This window comes from Podarcis vaucheri (assembly GCF_965113315.1).
Source record: "Podarcis vaucheri genome assembly, chromosome: 8".
NCBI lineage: Eukaryota > Metazoa > Chordata > Lepidosauria > Squamata > Lacertidae > Podarcis > Podarcis vaucheri.
The window spans coordinates 12,121,316-12,137,389 of NC_138766.1; the positions used below are offsets into that span (position 1 = coordinate 12,121,316).

The window sequence follows — 16,074 nt, forward strand, 5'->3', positions numbered from 1 at the left end:
GAACTACAACTCCCATCACCCCTAGCTAGCAAGGCCAGAGCTCAGGGATGATGGGAGTTGTAGTCCAACAACATCTGGGGACTCACAGGTTGAGAACCGCTGCTCTAGATGTTTTGGAACTACAACTCCCATCCACGACCACTGGTCCTGTCAGCTAGGGATGATAGGAGTTGTAGTACCAAAAACATCTAGAGGGCCGAGTTTGCCTATGACTTGTCTAGCAAGAGAACAGCAAAAGAACAACATGCTAACAAGATGCAAGGTATAATGGGATTTGTCAGCTTGAGTGCCTGCCTCTTTCCTTTTATTTTATTCCTGTTACTTGAGCTTACATACTTCTGGTATTGGAGGAGAAAAGCCCCTAAGAAGACAGATTGTGAGAAGAAAAGTTAGGGTGAGGGGAGATTTTAGCACCCTCAACCCGCACTCCATTTGTTCTGAAAATTGTCCAGTTTAACCAAATGGAGATGTTACTATCATGTCTGGTTTGGCTTTGAATCTATTGCAGAATGCCACCAATGTTAACAGGAAATTGCACAGATCAGAGAGAGTCTGATCTTTTTGCAATGATAACAATCAGTGGTTGGTTGTTTATTCAGTATTCTCACTCAGATTCTGTTTAGGTCACTGCTGCTTGTGTCTTTTATATCTCTTCCTTCCTTCCTTGTAATCTTTTCTCTGTTTATCTTTCCCCTTGTTTTTGTTCCTTTTTCTTTTGTGTTTCCTACCTGCAAGAATTCCCATCTCCCTGTGGGTTCTAGGCTCATTATTTTTTCTGTTCTCCACTATCAGAAGTTAGTTAGCTAGCAGTGAAGTGCTGTAATTAAAATTTATAGATGAAATTTTTAACTACAGTGATATAAAGATACTATTTTATGACATTTTTGTTGGCCCTAATAAAGGCATCACCTGACACATAGAGGTCATTTTTGAACAGTCCTGACACCTGTGGCTTTCGTTTGGTTTATAGCAGGACCATTCTGTTTTTGATTGTTTTTTTTGGGGGGGGGGAGTTTAGAATATTTGTAATCTGAATATGTTCTCAGGATTATACAAAAAATACAAGGCAGGAGGATCAGACCTACAGGTTTAGAGACTCCTCTGAAAGAACTGGGGTGGAGTGGAGGTAGAAATAAACACATCAGCAAACCTAAGTTGGTAATTCCACACACCACTGTCTCTTAAGAAAAAGAAAAAGAAGGTTGGATAGAAAGTGGGAAGATCCCTTCTCGTCTTCAGAATTTTTGTTTTATTAATTAATCTTATTAATTTTAGTCTTCCTCATATGTGGAACGCCAACTCAGATTTTGTGATGGGTTTTAGAAGTTGTTGGAGTGCTCCCATCCCATTATTGTAAGAAGTGCAACATGCAAGGCAGGCAGGGAGAGGGGAAAACATTAGCCCTGCATTTGCAAGCAAAATTGCAGATGTTTGCAAACCTCTGTGCTGAAAATGTTGAAGAAAAATAGGCATTACTTTTCATCTGTATTGGGGGATGTTATATGATAATGGCAATTATAATTCTATATGCTAAATACTGAAAGGAAAGAGAAAACCCCAGAACTGAGAGCTGGGAAAAATAAATAATACAAATATGCAATTGTTGGTGTAAATCAGGGGTCAGCAAGGTTTATCTTGCTTGGGCCGGATTGGTCCCGTGCAGATCCCTCCATGGGCCGGATTGCGCGCCCACGATATTCGGCGTCTACACGTGCACAGACACGATTTTCAGCATCTACATGTGCACAGTCGTGATTTTCGGCGTCTGCATCTGCGCAGACACAATTTTCAGTGTTTGCACGTGCGCAGACGCAATTTTCAGCACTGCGGAAGCGAGTCCCCATGCTGCGCTGTGCTGGTAGCTCAGTTTGGTGGCAGCTCGTTGGCCGGTCAAATGACCTCCACAGGCCGCTTCCAGCCCATGGGCTTTAGGTTCGTGACCCCTGGTGTAAATCAGCCCTTTACATCAGAACCAAGGAAGGGCGCTATTTCAGTGACTGAGAAACAAGGAAATATATGTACATGGTTTGTGTTAATTAAGATCATCAGTTCTTAAATTAGTTTTAGATGTTTTATTGTTTTTAGGTTTTTTAAAAAAAATTCCAATGTTCTAAATAGGTTTTTATTTTATTTTTAATTGTGCTTTTTAATCACAGAAATGTGTCATCTTTGGGAGGAGTGGTAGTATATAAATCTAATAAATAAATACCTGTAAATATTACCCAAAATCCATCAAAGAAGTCCACTGATTTCATTCAAATCTGCTGGATTTCTGCCACTATCACTACAGTTCAATTGGTTATGTGTATTTACAATCAAATTGCATTGTAACAACAAAAACTTAAACCCAAAACATGTGTAGTATTGGCATGTAATCACTCAAGAAAAATGTTGTGGAGTTCTTGTAGACAGTACTGGAAAATCCCACTCTTGCAGTATAGGAGTGAGTGGGAATTGACAGGCAATGGTGAAGAACCTGTCTTTGCTTATTGACTAGCCACAAATGTCCCTGCAGTCTGGGAGTGGTGTTGTTCGTGGCTGCATGCGAGTTGTGAAGATATGGCTAGAAGTGTGAAGTATGACTGTCCTGTATCAGTCAGTGAATAATTTGAAATACTGTTCAGTCTTTTTTAAGGGTTGTTGCCTATATCTGAGCTCAGAATATGCTGTAGATTAGATATCAATGTAAGAATATACTTGCTACATCAGACCAGTGGCACTTCTAGTTTAGCATTTTGTTTCCAACAGTGGCCAGCTAGATGCTTCTGAGGATCCCACAGGTTGTGCATGAAGGCAGGCACCAGTCTGCCTTCATGTTTTGCCTCTCAGCAATTTGTTTTTGGAGACTTGCTGCCTCTGAACTGCAGGTAGTCTTTCATAGACTACTAAACTAGGAATATGAGGAACTACTTTTAAAGCCGCCTAAGCCAGTGGTTACTATGACATCTTGTTGCAGCGGATAGCATTAATTGGTTATGTGTTGTGTGAAGAAATACTTCCTTTTCTTCACTGAATTTATTTTTAGCCCAATGTGTATTACTGTATACTTGCCTACAACTTCTTCTGAGGAGGAAAGAGGTTCTGGTGCTTTGTCCTTCTTCCTCCTCCATTTCTCAAGAACCATGTCTTCTTTAAGAGTAAGTGGCACCACACAATCTGCTTTTTACTACTTTCCCATTTCTTATATTTTGTAACTCTCCCCATGAGTTCCAGCTGCTCACCTTGAGCTACTACTTAGACTGGACAACTTGTGTAGACTTCTTTGTCCTTTCATGCCCCTATGCTCCTGCCTTACTCCCTCTTTGCTTGCGTTTAGACTCACTTCCTACCTCTACCAGGAGGAGGCTGCGTGCAGGGACTACAGTCATACCTCGGGATGAATACGCTTCAGGTTGAGCGTTTTCGGGTTGCGCTCCATGGCAACCTGGAAGTAACGGAACGCGTTACTTCTGGGTTTCGCCACTCGCACATGCGCAGACGCTCAAAATGACATCACACGCATGCATGGAAGCAGTGAAACGTGGCAGGCGCAGACGCGTGTTACATTCACTTCAGGATGCGAACGGGGCTCCGGAACGGATTCCGTTCGCATCCAGTGTACCGGTAATTTCCCATTGCTCAGCTTGGCAGCGTGGATAACAAACTTCCTTCCCCTTTCAATTAGTCTGATCAAGTGCTCCTGAAGATACAGATTGGAGTGCATGGAATTAAGATTAAGACCTCTGGTTTTGGTGCAGCTGACACTTTGGCTGTTCAGTGGCTGTTACTCCCAGCTTTCTCCATGTCTATACCACAGCACTTCAGTTCCTTGTAAGTTTACTTGTTCCTTGTTTTAAGAGCTGTTTGTGGTGTCCAGGATTCTCTGTATTGCTACAATTGTACATATCTTCTTTTTAAAAGAATATGGAACTTGAAAAGCAGAAGAGTGCTGATTGGGCCGATTGATATTTTAGATCATATAGAAATGAGATTATTCCTTTGTATTACTGTGACCTTAAAAGGAAACATGCTAAACCCTTTCAGTAAATGCTCTTCGAGTGTACCTTGACTGTGAAGAAAAGCAAACTCTTGAATTTCTGAGTACAAATAAATCCTAGAAAATATATTTTTGAAAATGATGGGCATTTTGATCTGTGTACAGTATATTTACAGTGTCTGCCTAGATAATAATTTTGGTTTGGTTATATAATTTGAGATTTGTTTATCATTTTAAATTGCTTTTTTAAATTAAAAAATATCTTGATTAGCAATGAAAACTTTTAAACTGGTCCTGAGTTCATTCAGTTTTATTGACTCAGAGAGGCAAACCTCAATAGGCTTACCAGGAGCAGAAATTGATTGCAGTATTTTATTGTAGTGAAATCTGGAAAGAATAACCAGCTTTGATTAGAGTTGTTAATCAAATTGTTTGTGATTTCAGTGAAGACCTTTGGACAAAGATGTAAGCTCAATAGTGTGGAAAAGTTTTCTTTTCAGCACTGTCCAATTGAGTGATCATATTGTTGATGTGAAATAAACTCCAGTGGTAATCAAGAGATCAAGCACTTTCGAGTTTTCTAATTATGTATTTTCAGTGAGTTTTCTAATTATGTATTTTCAGCCCATTCTAAACATAGATATAGCTCAACTTCTTGTCTAGTTAAACATTCTGAATGTTTGTTTTCTTGATTATTTAAATTAGCTTCTGATAGAACATAATTTAGTGGAAGTAGCTCTGGAATAGGTTACTAAAGGGCTCAGTTTATGATACATAGTTTTTACCGTATCTTAAAATAAATGTCTATTTTTCCAGGGCATATTCTTGATTCTCTGCAGTGTCACATGATAATAATTCAAGTTTTGGAGACTGCTAAAAAAGTTTTTTAAAAAATAATCCATACAGAAGGAATTGTGGTTAGGATTTGTCTTTACAACAGACTCTTTTAATTCCATAGAGAAGAAAAAGTACAGAAGAAATTTTTCTTTACTATTCTGGGAAAGATACGGTAATTCTTTCTCTCCCCACCCTAGTTCTTAATTCTGTAACTGATATTTAAATTTTGTATTGTAACACTTCCCACATCTTCGTACTCCCTATCTGATATCCCGAAAGCCAATTCAACGACCTACAGCTGATACTGCCTCGTCACAGTTAGCATTCCACTTCCTATTGGTCAGCTGCAAGATTAAGTCTATCATCAGCCAGTACTCTCCTCTTCCCAGACACTTGTCTTCTGAGGAAAGGAAATGAAAGGTGGGATTACAGAAAATGGGGCTGGGTTGTGTTTGGAATGTCTCCAGGGAAGTCAAGTCTACTCCTAACATTGCCTCAGTATACTAATCACATTTCATATTTTCTCTTCATCCTCAGTGTGCTAGTGCTTCTAAGCTTTTGGAGCACACACTCTCTTTGCAGTTTAAAATCAAGACTTGGGGCTTTTAGACATGCTCAGAATGTGGCCTAGCTGGAAGCTCCACTAAACTTAATGGAAGTTACTTCTGAGTAGACATATAGAACAGTGTGTTGCAATGTTGAGAAAGGAGGAAATAGAAGAAGGGGAAATGGGGGGGATCCCCCAAATGGCTGCTTGTAGGGAGAAATATAAGATAAATTTGTCAGGAGTGATTGTGGTGATGAGTGGCATATCTTAATTAACTTAACAAGGTGGTTGTCTCAGCTGAGGTACTTTGCTTGCCTTTTTTAAAAAGTCCTTTGCTTACCTGCTCAAGCAGGACTTGTAAAAAGCTAGTGTCAGGGCTGCCTCAGGTCTCAGCTCACAAAAGACCAACGCCAGGCTCTTCTTATATACAAGGATGTTTATTGCAGTTCATTATCGGTTCCACAACCGAGGCGCGCAGCCCCGCGTCTCTTAGGCTAGACGTTTGAAGTCCCCTCTGAATCAGTCCCGCCCCTACACCAGCTTAAGAGGCTTGTGCTAGTCCACCTCTTCCTGTCTTTCCTTTTCCGCAGGGTCTTTCTGCCCCCCTGGGTTCCTTCCCTCCTGCTCTCTCCTGAAGCGGATTCCTCAGATGCCTGTTCCCCCCTCCTTCGTGCTTTGGGGCCAGGCTCCTCCTCCGGGCTCTCTCCATTTCCGCGCGCCTCCACATTTGAACTTGGCGCGCGTTCGCTACCCCTGACCTTCCTCTTGACACTTACACTACTCCCTGTACTACTCTCCGCCTTTTCCGGCAGGACGTCCTGCCCCGATCTCCTTCCCCTGTCTCCATCCTGCTCCGCTCCGTGTGTCACACTGGGAACTCCACTCTCTTCACTTCGTTCCTGCTGGGAAGCCGGCCCCGATCTCCCACTCCTACTCGGGGTTTCCCTGCTGCTTCCCTGCTCCTGGCAGATCCCCCCTGTGACCCCCCTTGGCCTGACTAGGGGCGCCCCCTTCTGGGAATCCTCCGATTCACTTGAGAGACTCATGGAAGACCTCAAGTCATTGTCATCCTCTTCCTCACTGTCCTGGGATTCTTCCCCATCGCTCTCCGTCTCCCCCCTCACCTGTGCCTCTGTCTCTGAACCCCTGACAGCTAGCAACAGGCTTTAAAACCTTTTAAACAGTAAAAAAATGAGTAGAGTGTTGCAAGCTGATCATAATATAGAATAGTCCCTTTCACTTTCAGTTGTGCAATGAAAGTGGGTCAGGGTGGAGAAATTTCTGTAAAGAACAGAGGCCCCTTTAAGAGTACATCTTCACTATGTACTACAACCATGAAGTGAAGACTGGAGAGTTAGGTGAGAAAATGACCCTGTTACCAAACAGAAGTGGCAGCAGTGTTGAGCAGACCTACAGAGGACTAAACAGGGATGGATGGCTTTGTTCTGGCCCCTGCCTGGTCCGCTTGCCTAGCCAGGCTGCAAGACAGTGTGTATGTTTTTTGTTTTGTTTTGTTTTGTTTTTGCATCAGTTTGTACAGTGAGATACCTGCCTGCGGGTAAGAGTGTTTGTGCTGATTGCAGTTTGGGGTACTGTTTGATTGCTGACTGAGTGAATAACAGCTGGAATGGGGGTGTGGTCCAGAGCTTGTCTTGCTACAAGAACAAGCTCTCATGCAGGCAGTAGGGCTGTCCCGAAAGTAGGTAACACAAAAGGGTATTGCTGCTTTGACACATCACTTTGGGGAGTCCCCCCCCCCCGGGTCAGTACAGAACTTTAAAGTTATTACAGTGGTGGAGTTTTCTTGGCAGTGATACTGGAGTGGCTTGCCAGTTCCTGCTCCAGGTGGATCACGTTTGGTCAAAACTCTCCACTATGACCTGTCCATCTTGGGTGGCCCAGCACGGCATAGCTCATAGCTTCTCTGAGTTATTCAAGCCCCTTCGCCATGGCAAGGCTGATGGCTGAAGAATTGATGCTTTTGAATTATGGTGCTGGAGTAGACTCTTGAGAGTCCCATGGACTGCAAGAAGATCAGACCTATCCATTCTGAAGGAAATCAGCCCTGCGTGCTCACTGGAAGGACAGTTCCTGAAGCTGAGGCTCCAATACAGTGGTGCCTCGCAAGACGAAATTAATTCGTTCCGCAAGTCTCTTCGTCTTGCGAGTTTTTCGTCTTGCGATGCACGGTTTCCCATAGGAATGCATTGAAAATCAATTAATGCGTTCCTAGGGAACCCGCCTTCAGACCAGGTCCGGGGACAGTCTGTCCCCGGACCTCTTCTGAAGGCGGGGGGGGGGGGGGACAAGGGCTTTTCTTCCCACCCCCAGCATTTTAAAAAACCCCGGGACAGCGGAGGACTTCTCCGCTGTCCGGGCGATCTTAAAATGCTGGCGGGCGGCATTTTAAAATCGCCCCGGGACAGCGGAGGACTTCTCCGCTGTCCGGGGCGATTTAAAAGCCCCTGGGAAGGCAGGCAGGGGGGACAAAGACTTTTGCCCCCCGCCCGCCTTCAGAAGGTGTTCCCGCCCCCCCGACTGGCTTCGGAGCAGCGTTCCGAAGCCCGGTGGCGGCGGGAGGAGGCGTTCCCGCCCCACCGCCCGGCTTCGGAGGAGGTCCGAGGACAGTGGGGAAGACGCGCTGCGCTTCCCCGCTGTCCCGGATATTTCCCTATGGGCTGTCGTCTTGCGAAGCAAGCCCATAGGGAAATTCGTCTTGCGAAGCGCCTCCAAAACGGAAAACCCTTTCGTCTAGCGGGTTTTCCGTCTTGCGAGGCGTTCGTCTTGCGAGGTACCACTGTACTTTGGCTACCTCATGAGAAGAGAAGACTCCCTGGAAAAGACCTTGATGTTGGGAAAGATTGAGGGCACAAGGAGAAGGGGACGACAGAGGACGAGATGTTTGGACAGTGTTCTCGAAGCTACCAGCATGAGTTTGACCAAACTGCGGGAGGCAGTGGAAGACAGGAGTGCCTGGCGTGCTCTGGTCCATGGGGTCACGAAGAGTTGGACACGACTAAACGACTAAACAACAACAGTGGTACCTTGGTTTATGAACTTAATCCGTTCCAGAAGTCCGTTCTTAAACCAGGGCGCGCTTTCCTATAGAAAGTAATGCAAAATGGATTAATCCATTCCAGACTTTTAAAAACAACTCCTAAACCAGGAGTTTAACATGAATTTTACTATCTAACAAGACCATTGATCCATAAAATGAAAGCAGTAATCAATGTACTGTACTATAAAATAAATAAAACAGTATTGTAGACGATAAAAATTAAAATTATTTTTTCTTACCTGCACTGATGATGGTCATTGTTTGGATGGGGTCTTTTATCCATTTCCGCAGTCACACAATCAATCAATCAATCAATCAATCAGTAGCTGAACTGGGATCCACACAGATTTCTCTCCTCCCCCCCCCCGCTGTGGGAAATGCTCCCTAGAGCGCGTGCCTTTCACAACAACCTGGGGGGGGGAGTTGCGCTCCCACAAACCAGCTGGCTGGCAGGTGCGCAGCTTCCCTTGCGGTTGCAGGAAACACTCTCCTCCTGCAGCGGCATGGGGGGAGTTGTGTGCCTGAAAACCAGCTGGCGCGTGCGCAACTTCCCTCCCTCACGGCTGCGGCAAACACGGTGACGACCCCCTTCTCCACTGCCAGACAATTGAAGCGTGGCACTCAAAATGAAAGTGCACCCCTGAACGGAGTACGTTCGTATTCCAGACAAAGTTTGCTAACCAGAACACTTTCTCCCGGTTTTGAAGTGTTCGTGTTCCAAAGAGTTCATGAACTAGGCTGTTTGTAGACCGAGGTACCACTGTATGATAAATACTTTGCTTTATTGCATTACAACATTTAACAACATCATTACACACAAAATAAACCCTAACCCAGAAGATGCAGTACATCAAAAATAACATCCAGGTAATGTAAATAGTTCCTATCCCAGACAACCGTTTGCATAGAAGGGGACATACAGGTTATGCTAAACAAATGTTTTATAATGGGAGAAGAGTCACCTTTTCCATTTTTAGCCATGTACACAGAAAAGCTGTACCAATTGGTTGCAGGAGAGTCTTTATTCTTCAAACCTTGTGCCAGTTTTATTTTATTAGTCAACTTTTCCACATGTGCTATTTGCCGTACACTATTGTAGCAACTTGTCAGAGTTCTCTCTCAAATTCCTCTAGTTTTTTTATGACTGTGAGCCTGGCTGGCTGCTAATTAAAGGGAACTTATTAGGGGTTTGAACTATAAGTTAGTATTATCTCCTGTGATACGATCGAGGAGTGCCAGCTCTGGACATTTAAAGGTGTTTCGTCCTGTAATTGTTTTTATTTTAACAAGTGGTTGTCCCAGAAATGAGCCACTATCTCACATGTCCGCCACATTTGTTGAACAGAGCCTAACATTTGACATCCTCTTCAACAGTTTGGTGAACAGTGAGGCTAAATTTGTAGGCATAAGATATCAGTTTATTTATTTTTTGCACTATTTAAAGTACTACCTCTTTCATCAAGGTCAGGACATTTAAAAGGAAATCTCCCCCACATTGAAGTCAAGACCTCTTCATTAATAGTAATCTGCTAATCGGCTTCCCACATCTGCCTTAGACTTTCGCTGTATTCATATCTATTAAGATTAACACACTATTCTGTCTAGACACTGGACTCTGTTTTATCTTTGTGGCAGAGTCCAACAATAATTCATAAGGGGCAAGGTCCTTCAATGCCAGTTCCCTGATGTGTGTTCAACAAATAAAACTAGCAATTTGGTAGCAAGTCAGCCTAGAGATTCTATGGTCCTTAATTTGGGATTTCAACATAACCCTTGGGAGTGGTTGAGATTCAAGAACAAAGTCTCAGAGTTTATTTAAACCTGCATTGTGGAGACGTAAGAAATTAATATGTCTGCTGTTCTGCATGAGCTCTGGAAAAATGTTCAGCACCAGCTGTTCCTTCCACCTTTTCCAAACCTGTCAGACCACCCTCATAGTAGAGGTATTCTGTACTGACTTCTATACAGGGTACTTAATAAATATACAGTCAGTTCTTGAAATTCTAGCCCTGTTATAACTCTCGATTTGCACCCATTATGCACCTATTTGGCTTGGGGCCAGTTTACCTGTGAGATGCCCTTATCCCATATATGCCCCATCAGCTGCTTTGATCCTCGAAACTGGCATTGCTACAGGTCTCACATAATACTTTTATTGCATTTATAAAAATGAAACTAACCAAAAATCAATATTTTAGTGTTGCATCACCCACACTTCAGAACTCCTTGCCTACTGACATGAGGAATAGCGCCATACTGTCACAGTTCTAAATAGTAAGATTTGTTTACAAGTTTTAGACACTGCATGGCCATTTCCTTCATGCTCTGCTCTGCTTGTAATATCTGGCTGACCACAGTTAATTGGAATGTTGGGCTAGACAGACCTTGAACTTAATCAGGAGGACAATTCTTAGGTGCATGGCAGAGTAGCTGTTACTCCCCCCACTGCCAGTATTTCTGTGCCTTTAACAAATGAGCAACATGCAAAAATTCATAAAATGTAAGGTAAAGGGACCCCTGAACATTAGGTCCAGTCGTGCCCGACTCTGCGGTTGCGGCGCTCATCTCGCTTTATTGGCCGAGGGAGCCAGCGTACAGCTTCCGGATCATGTGGCCAGCATGACTAAGCCGCTTCTGGCAAACCAGAGCAGCGCACGGAAACACTGTTTACCTTCCTGCCGGAGTGGTACCTATTTATCTACTTGCACTTTGACGTGCTTTCGAATTGCTAGGTTGGTAGGAGCAGGGACCGAGCAACGGGAACTCACCCCGTTGCGGGGATTCGAACCGCCAACCTTCTGATCGGCAAGTCCTAGGCTCTGTGGTTTAACCCACAGCTCCAGCTTCTCCCAATTTGGAGATTTAATGAATTAAAAGGTCACCTGCTGGGTTTCTTGCAGTTAAAAGGTAAAGGGACCACTGACCATTAGGTCCAGTCGTGACCGACTCTGGGGTTGCGGCGCTCATCTCGTTTTATTGGCCAAGGGAGCCAGCGTACAGCTTCCGGATCATGTGGCCAGCATGACTAAGCCGCTTCTGGCAAACCAGAGCAGCGCACGGAAACGCCGTTTACCTTCCCGCCGGAGCGGTACCTATTTATCTACTTGCACTTTGACGTGCTTTATTCAATGAATTAAAAGGTCAGCTGTTAGGTTTCTTGCAGTTACTCAGCGGTTAAATACATAGAAACCTCTGTGTAAATAAAGGTAGCAACCGTAAAAACTTGCAAGACAATAGTAATGACAAATGCATATATCTGCATTCAGACAGTGGAGGAACATAATTCTGGAGAGCTTATGACCTTTATTCTGACAACGGCAGCTAGAAATAACCTGTTCACAACATAGATAATGGGATAATGACCTCATGTACAAAGGATCCAACATTACCAGCTGAGTCATTTTACCTGGCAAGGCTACTTTTAGATGTGGTAATAATTGACATCAGATGTTCTATTAAATACAATTTCCTTCATCTTTTTCAATAAGGAAAGTCATTTGTGTGTATTAGGAACCCAGCAGCTAAGTCTGGATTGGTGTCAGAGGCCAGAGGTTTAGACAGAAACACTAGCGAGGCTTCACAAACAACTTCTTCCTTGCGGGTGTGGATTTTGAATGATGCTGGCCAATAAAAATGGGATGAAGAGGAACCTCTGGGAAGGACGTGGAACACACAAGGCCAAATGGTCCAAGGCAATTTAGGTGCCTGAGCTGTGTAATCAAAACAGTACTCCCAATGTAAGGGCGCATTGTGAAATCTGAAGAGTAGGGTTTCAAGAGACCTGGTTTCAGTTTGTTAGCTATGTCAATGTTTGTTACAATCCATCCTTCTACGTCTTGTTTTCATTATCCTTGTTTAATCTAACCTTTTCAACTGCCTAAAATGTTTTGCTGTGCTTCAAATTCATTGTTATGTAGACACTTTGTATAGTTTTGCTGGTTTTTTGTTTTGTTTTTTTACAATGGTAGCAGTATTGTATGAATGAAATTGACATTTTGTCCCATTTCATGGTGGCTTAAACCTGCCACTTTCACATTTTGCTTAATACTTGGGCTTGCCCTGGTTTCCTCTAACCCTCTAATTCAGTTAAACACCTGCTTCTGTCTTTTACACCGCTCTGAAAAAGATAAAATGGTGAATCTTTTTAAAAATGTGACTCTTAAATTAGGCCTACAGAAATTTTGTCCTATGTTACAAATAGCTTGCAAGCCATGTATTGTACCCCCTGTTTTGCAGCCCTGGACCAAAACAGGTGGTCCCTGGTGAGCTGCAAGCATCACACCTAGCTTACAAATTGCGTTTGCTTTGATGGTTTACAAGTTGTGGTATTTCTAAATCCATGTTGATCGGATATTGCAAAAGTTGCCATAAAATAACCAGATTGGTGATAAACCTTTATATTAGTCAAAGAAATAGAAGTTATGTAAAATGTAAGGGATGTTAAAGGCTTAGAATCTGTACTGAAGTTTGAAATACTACATTTGTGCCCGGCTCCTCCTAGGGAGGTCAGAGCAAGCTGTTTATCCTTGCAACAGCTTGTGAGGTAACTTAGGATGAGGGTGTGTGCGTCTTATTCAAGGCCCACCCACTGAGTTTCATAGCAGAGAGGATTTATATTTCCCTGATCAAGAACTCTAGGCTAGATTTGCACAAGCTTTGGCCTACTGGGTTGAATACAGACTACCTGCTATGTAAGCCCACTTGTCGTGTGCTTGTTAAATATGTTGTTTCTACTGTCTGTCTAGGACAGCAAATCTGCATTTGAGATGCAAGATATCTGTCAAAAATGTACGGCTGTCATCGTGCAGCCCCCACCGTAGTGCTGTGTCACAATCCTGGATTAGCATGAAGTCATGGCACAGGGAGGGGCGTAGAAGAGCAGGCAGAAGATGGAAGGCTACGGGGGAAATAGTGGTTTTAAACAACAGCAAAGGTTTGAATAAAGGAGGGTTGGAGAGGATCTGAGAGGCAAAAAGTAGTGATTTCAAACAATAGCAGAGAATCGAATAGAGAGAGCAGGGTGTGATACTGAGAGAGGAGAGGGGCAGTTTAACATAAGGTTTGAATACAGTGAGAAGGGAGTTAGAAAAGGCTCTGTTGTGCTGGCTTCTTTATTATACCCACCTCTGCTATTTCTCCTGGTTAAAACCCACACTGTTTCTCATCACTGCTTTACTCAAACCACAATTTTTGTCTAGGTGTCTGTCCACCTTTGCTTTACTCAGACTTCTGCCATTGTTTGAGTACAAGAAGGAACAAACACTAAAAGGATTTTTTTTCCTGTTTGTTTTAAGCTTCTCCCACTTCCATACCTCAGCTGCCTCATGTGTGAGAGAGAAAGGATGTGGATCTCTCAAATATTTTATAGTACAGGATGGCCCAATTTTTCATACCAAGTGGGTTGCAAGAGTACTTCAACATAGAACCCATGGGCCGCATAACTGCTTTGTCTTGCGCACATGCACAGTGTGTGTGTGGGGGGGGGGGAGTCCAAAAATTGTTACTCTCACACTGCATTCACACAGATGGCTAAGCTAGGCACAGGGCTTTAGGAAGGACACGTGAGGCTTTGGCAGGGTCCTAGAGCCCTCCCACCTCCTTCCAAAATTTGGGAAAGCAGTAACTAGATAGCATGAGGGCTGTAGTGGTGGGTGGAGAGGATGTCAAATGTTGCCAAGTGTTGGACTGCTGCAATGTATTTCACTTCTGGTACCATTTGTTGTCTTCAACATGAAGTTCCAGATTCAGTGTAATAATTTAGAAAATATGTTTTATTAATAAGCAAACATGCAACCACTTTATTTAACCTTTTCTAATTGAACGAGCTAGTTGACATGCTTGCTCTGAAGAGTCTGTTCATCTTAAAGATAGCTGTATAATCATGGGTAATGTGCACAAAGGAGACTGCAGAATAGGAGACAGGAGGAGGCATGGGAATTGGGGGGTGGTTGGTGTGCAAGGGAGAGTTGAGAAAAGTAAGGAGGAGGGTGAAGGAAAAAGTGAATGTGCAAAGGGGGTTTCAGAAAAGGGAACAGGTGGCATGGGAATGGGGTTGCAGATGAAAGCAGGGGCATGAAAGGGTCTGAAGAATATAGGAGGTGACAATGACTTCACAACTGAGCAGAAGGTGAAAAGTGTGCTTGTTGCCATGTGGGTGGTGGATGCAGGAGTTTACAATGGGGGTGGTTTGTATACAGGGGCAGTTGCACAAAAGGAGGAGGCATGGACATGGGGTGAAGGTGGAAAGTGGGGAATAGAAGAGAATTGGTTTCAGAAATCAGTTGGGAAGGGAAGCTTTAGGGTGTTAAATGTGGAGGGAGTGACAAGGGGAAGGGGTTGGTGAGTAGAGGGAGCAGAACCACAGTCTCTAGTACACATATAATTACCCTGAACCTCGTAGGCCATAATAAATGGGTTGTATGCTGCATATGGCATGATGTGTCCTAAGTTACGCAGACCTGTTTCAGCTACCATATCACACAAGTTCAACACATCAAATTTATAAGCACATGCCTATTTTGCTGCATGAATGCAGATGATCTTGTTTAATGAGATGCTTTCAAAGCTCATATTCTCAAGTCATTTTCTCTTTTTAGATGAGTAAACTTTCTCCATCGAGTTGCACAGTATAGATCTGGTGTTTTACATAACCGTTTCATAGCTGGCAATAGATGTGACACGTGCGGATTACTTTCCAGAACATGATGCTATTTGCAGACAACATATCTAATATTGTAATCTCTGTGATCAGAGGCTAACATTTGTGCTTCGTTGATATTGCTTGAATATGTGCAAACACTATGCTGCTTAGATAGCAGATGGAAAAAAATCAAATCCCAGCTAACATACTAGTTGTGCCATCTGTGGTGTCAACTTTGATGTGTCCCTCCCCAACGTAATTGCTGTGTTAACATTATTTGAAATATATAATCAAAATATTTTGAATCGTCATTGGTGAGCCATTGTTGTTAGTATTGCTTTATAGCATTGTTCTCCAGTTTCATTTTTATGCCACAAATGGGTAATATGTGGAAAATCCAGGCAGGAATCTTAGCATTTCCAGTAAAAGGATGTTTGGTACCAAGTTTGGGATAGACCTCAGCCTACACGTAAATGCATTTAACTAAACCACTTAAAACAAAACAAAACTGAAAAAAGGAAGCTGTGATTTTGAGAGGAGTGTGGGCGCTTAATCTTTTCCTGTTCAAATTCACAAACATCAAGCTCCACAACCATAATAGCAGTCTCCAGCAAGTCACAAAGCTGTTTCCTAATAGGTTTCAGGAAATATCACATTTCAAACTGAAATCCGTCCAGCTGGACTTCAGACTTTTCCCCTCCTTTCAACAGATCAGTGCCCATGCTGTTTTCAATCTTCATGGTCCCTCATTAAAATGTTAGCATTTTAAATGCTGTAGATTCTCAAATAAGACTGATATGGATAATTAAGGAGCCAGGAAAAAGGTGTTTCACAGATAGCACGTGGTTACTTCCCCAGTGCTATAACTTTAGCACAATAAAACATCATTACCTTCACTAACAAAGTTAGATTTAACAGCAAATACCGAAAGCTGCCTTATTTCATTTCAAACCTTTGGAGAGTCCTTCTAACTCAGCTCAGTCTTCTCTGACTGGCTTTCCATGATCTTTGGCAGA

At 43.2% G+C, this 16,074-nt stretch overlaps 2 protein-coding genes across 8 annotated transcripts in view; one reads left to right on the plus strand and one right to left on the minus strand.

Moving 5' to 3' along the window:
* The window catches only part of MAJIN (membrane anchored junction protein), a gene marked incomplete at its 5' end in the record, with an annotated part of 238,719 nt that overhangs the window by 48,288 nt on the left and 174,357 nt on the right, over nucleotides 1-16,074 (minus strand). The window contains one exon of one of the 5 annotated variants that reach the window (XM_082234563.1): nucleotides 11,187-11,215. The exons of 3 other annotated variants lie outside the window; for them this stretch is intronic. Of the gene's footprint in view, nucleotides 1-11,186; nucleotides 11,216-16,074 lie in introns of those variants that run through there. One more of the 5 variants, XM_082234573.1, reaches the window with a different exon arrangement.
* SLC12A7 (solute carrier family 12 member 7) overlaps nucleotides 1-16,074 on the plus strand; it is a 99,630-nt gene that overhangs the window by 4,429 nt on the left and 79,127 nt on the right. The window lies entirely within an intron of this gene.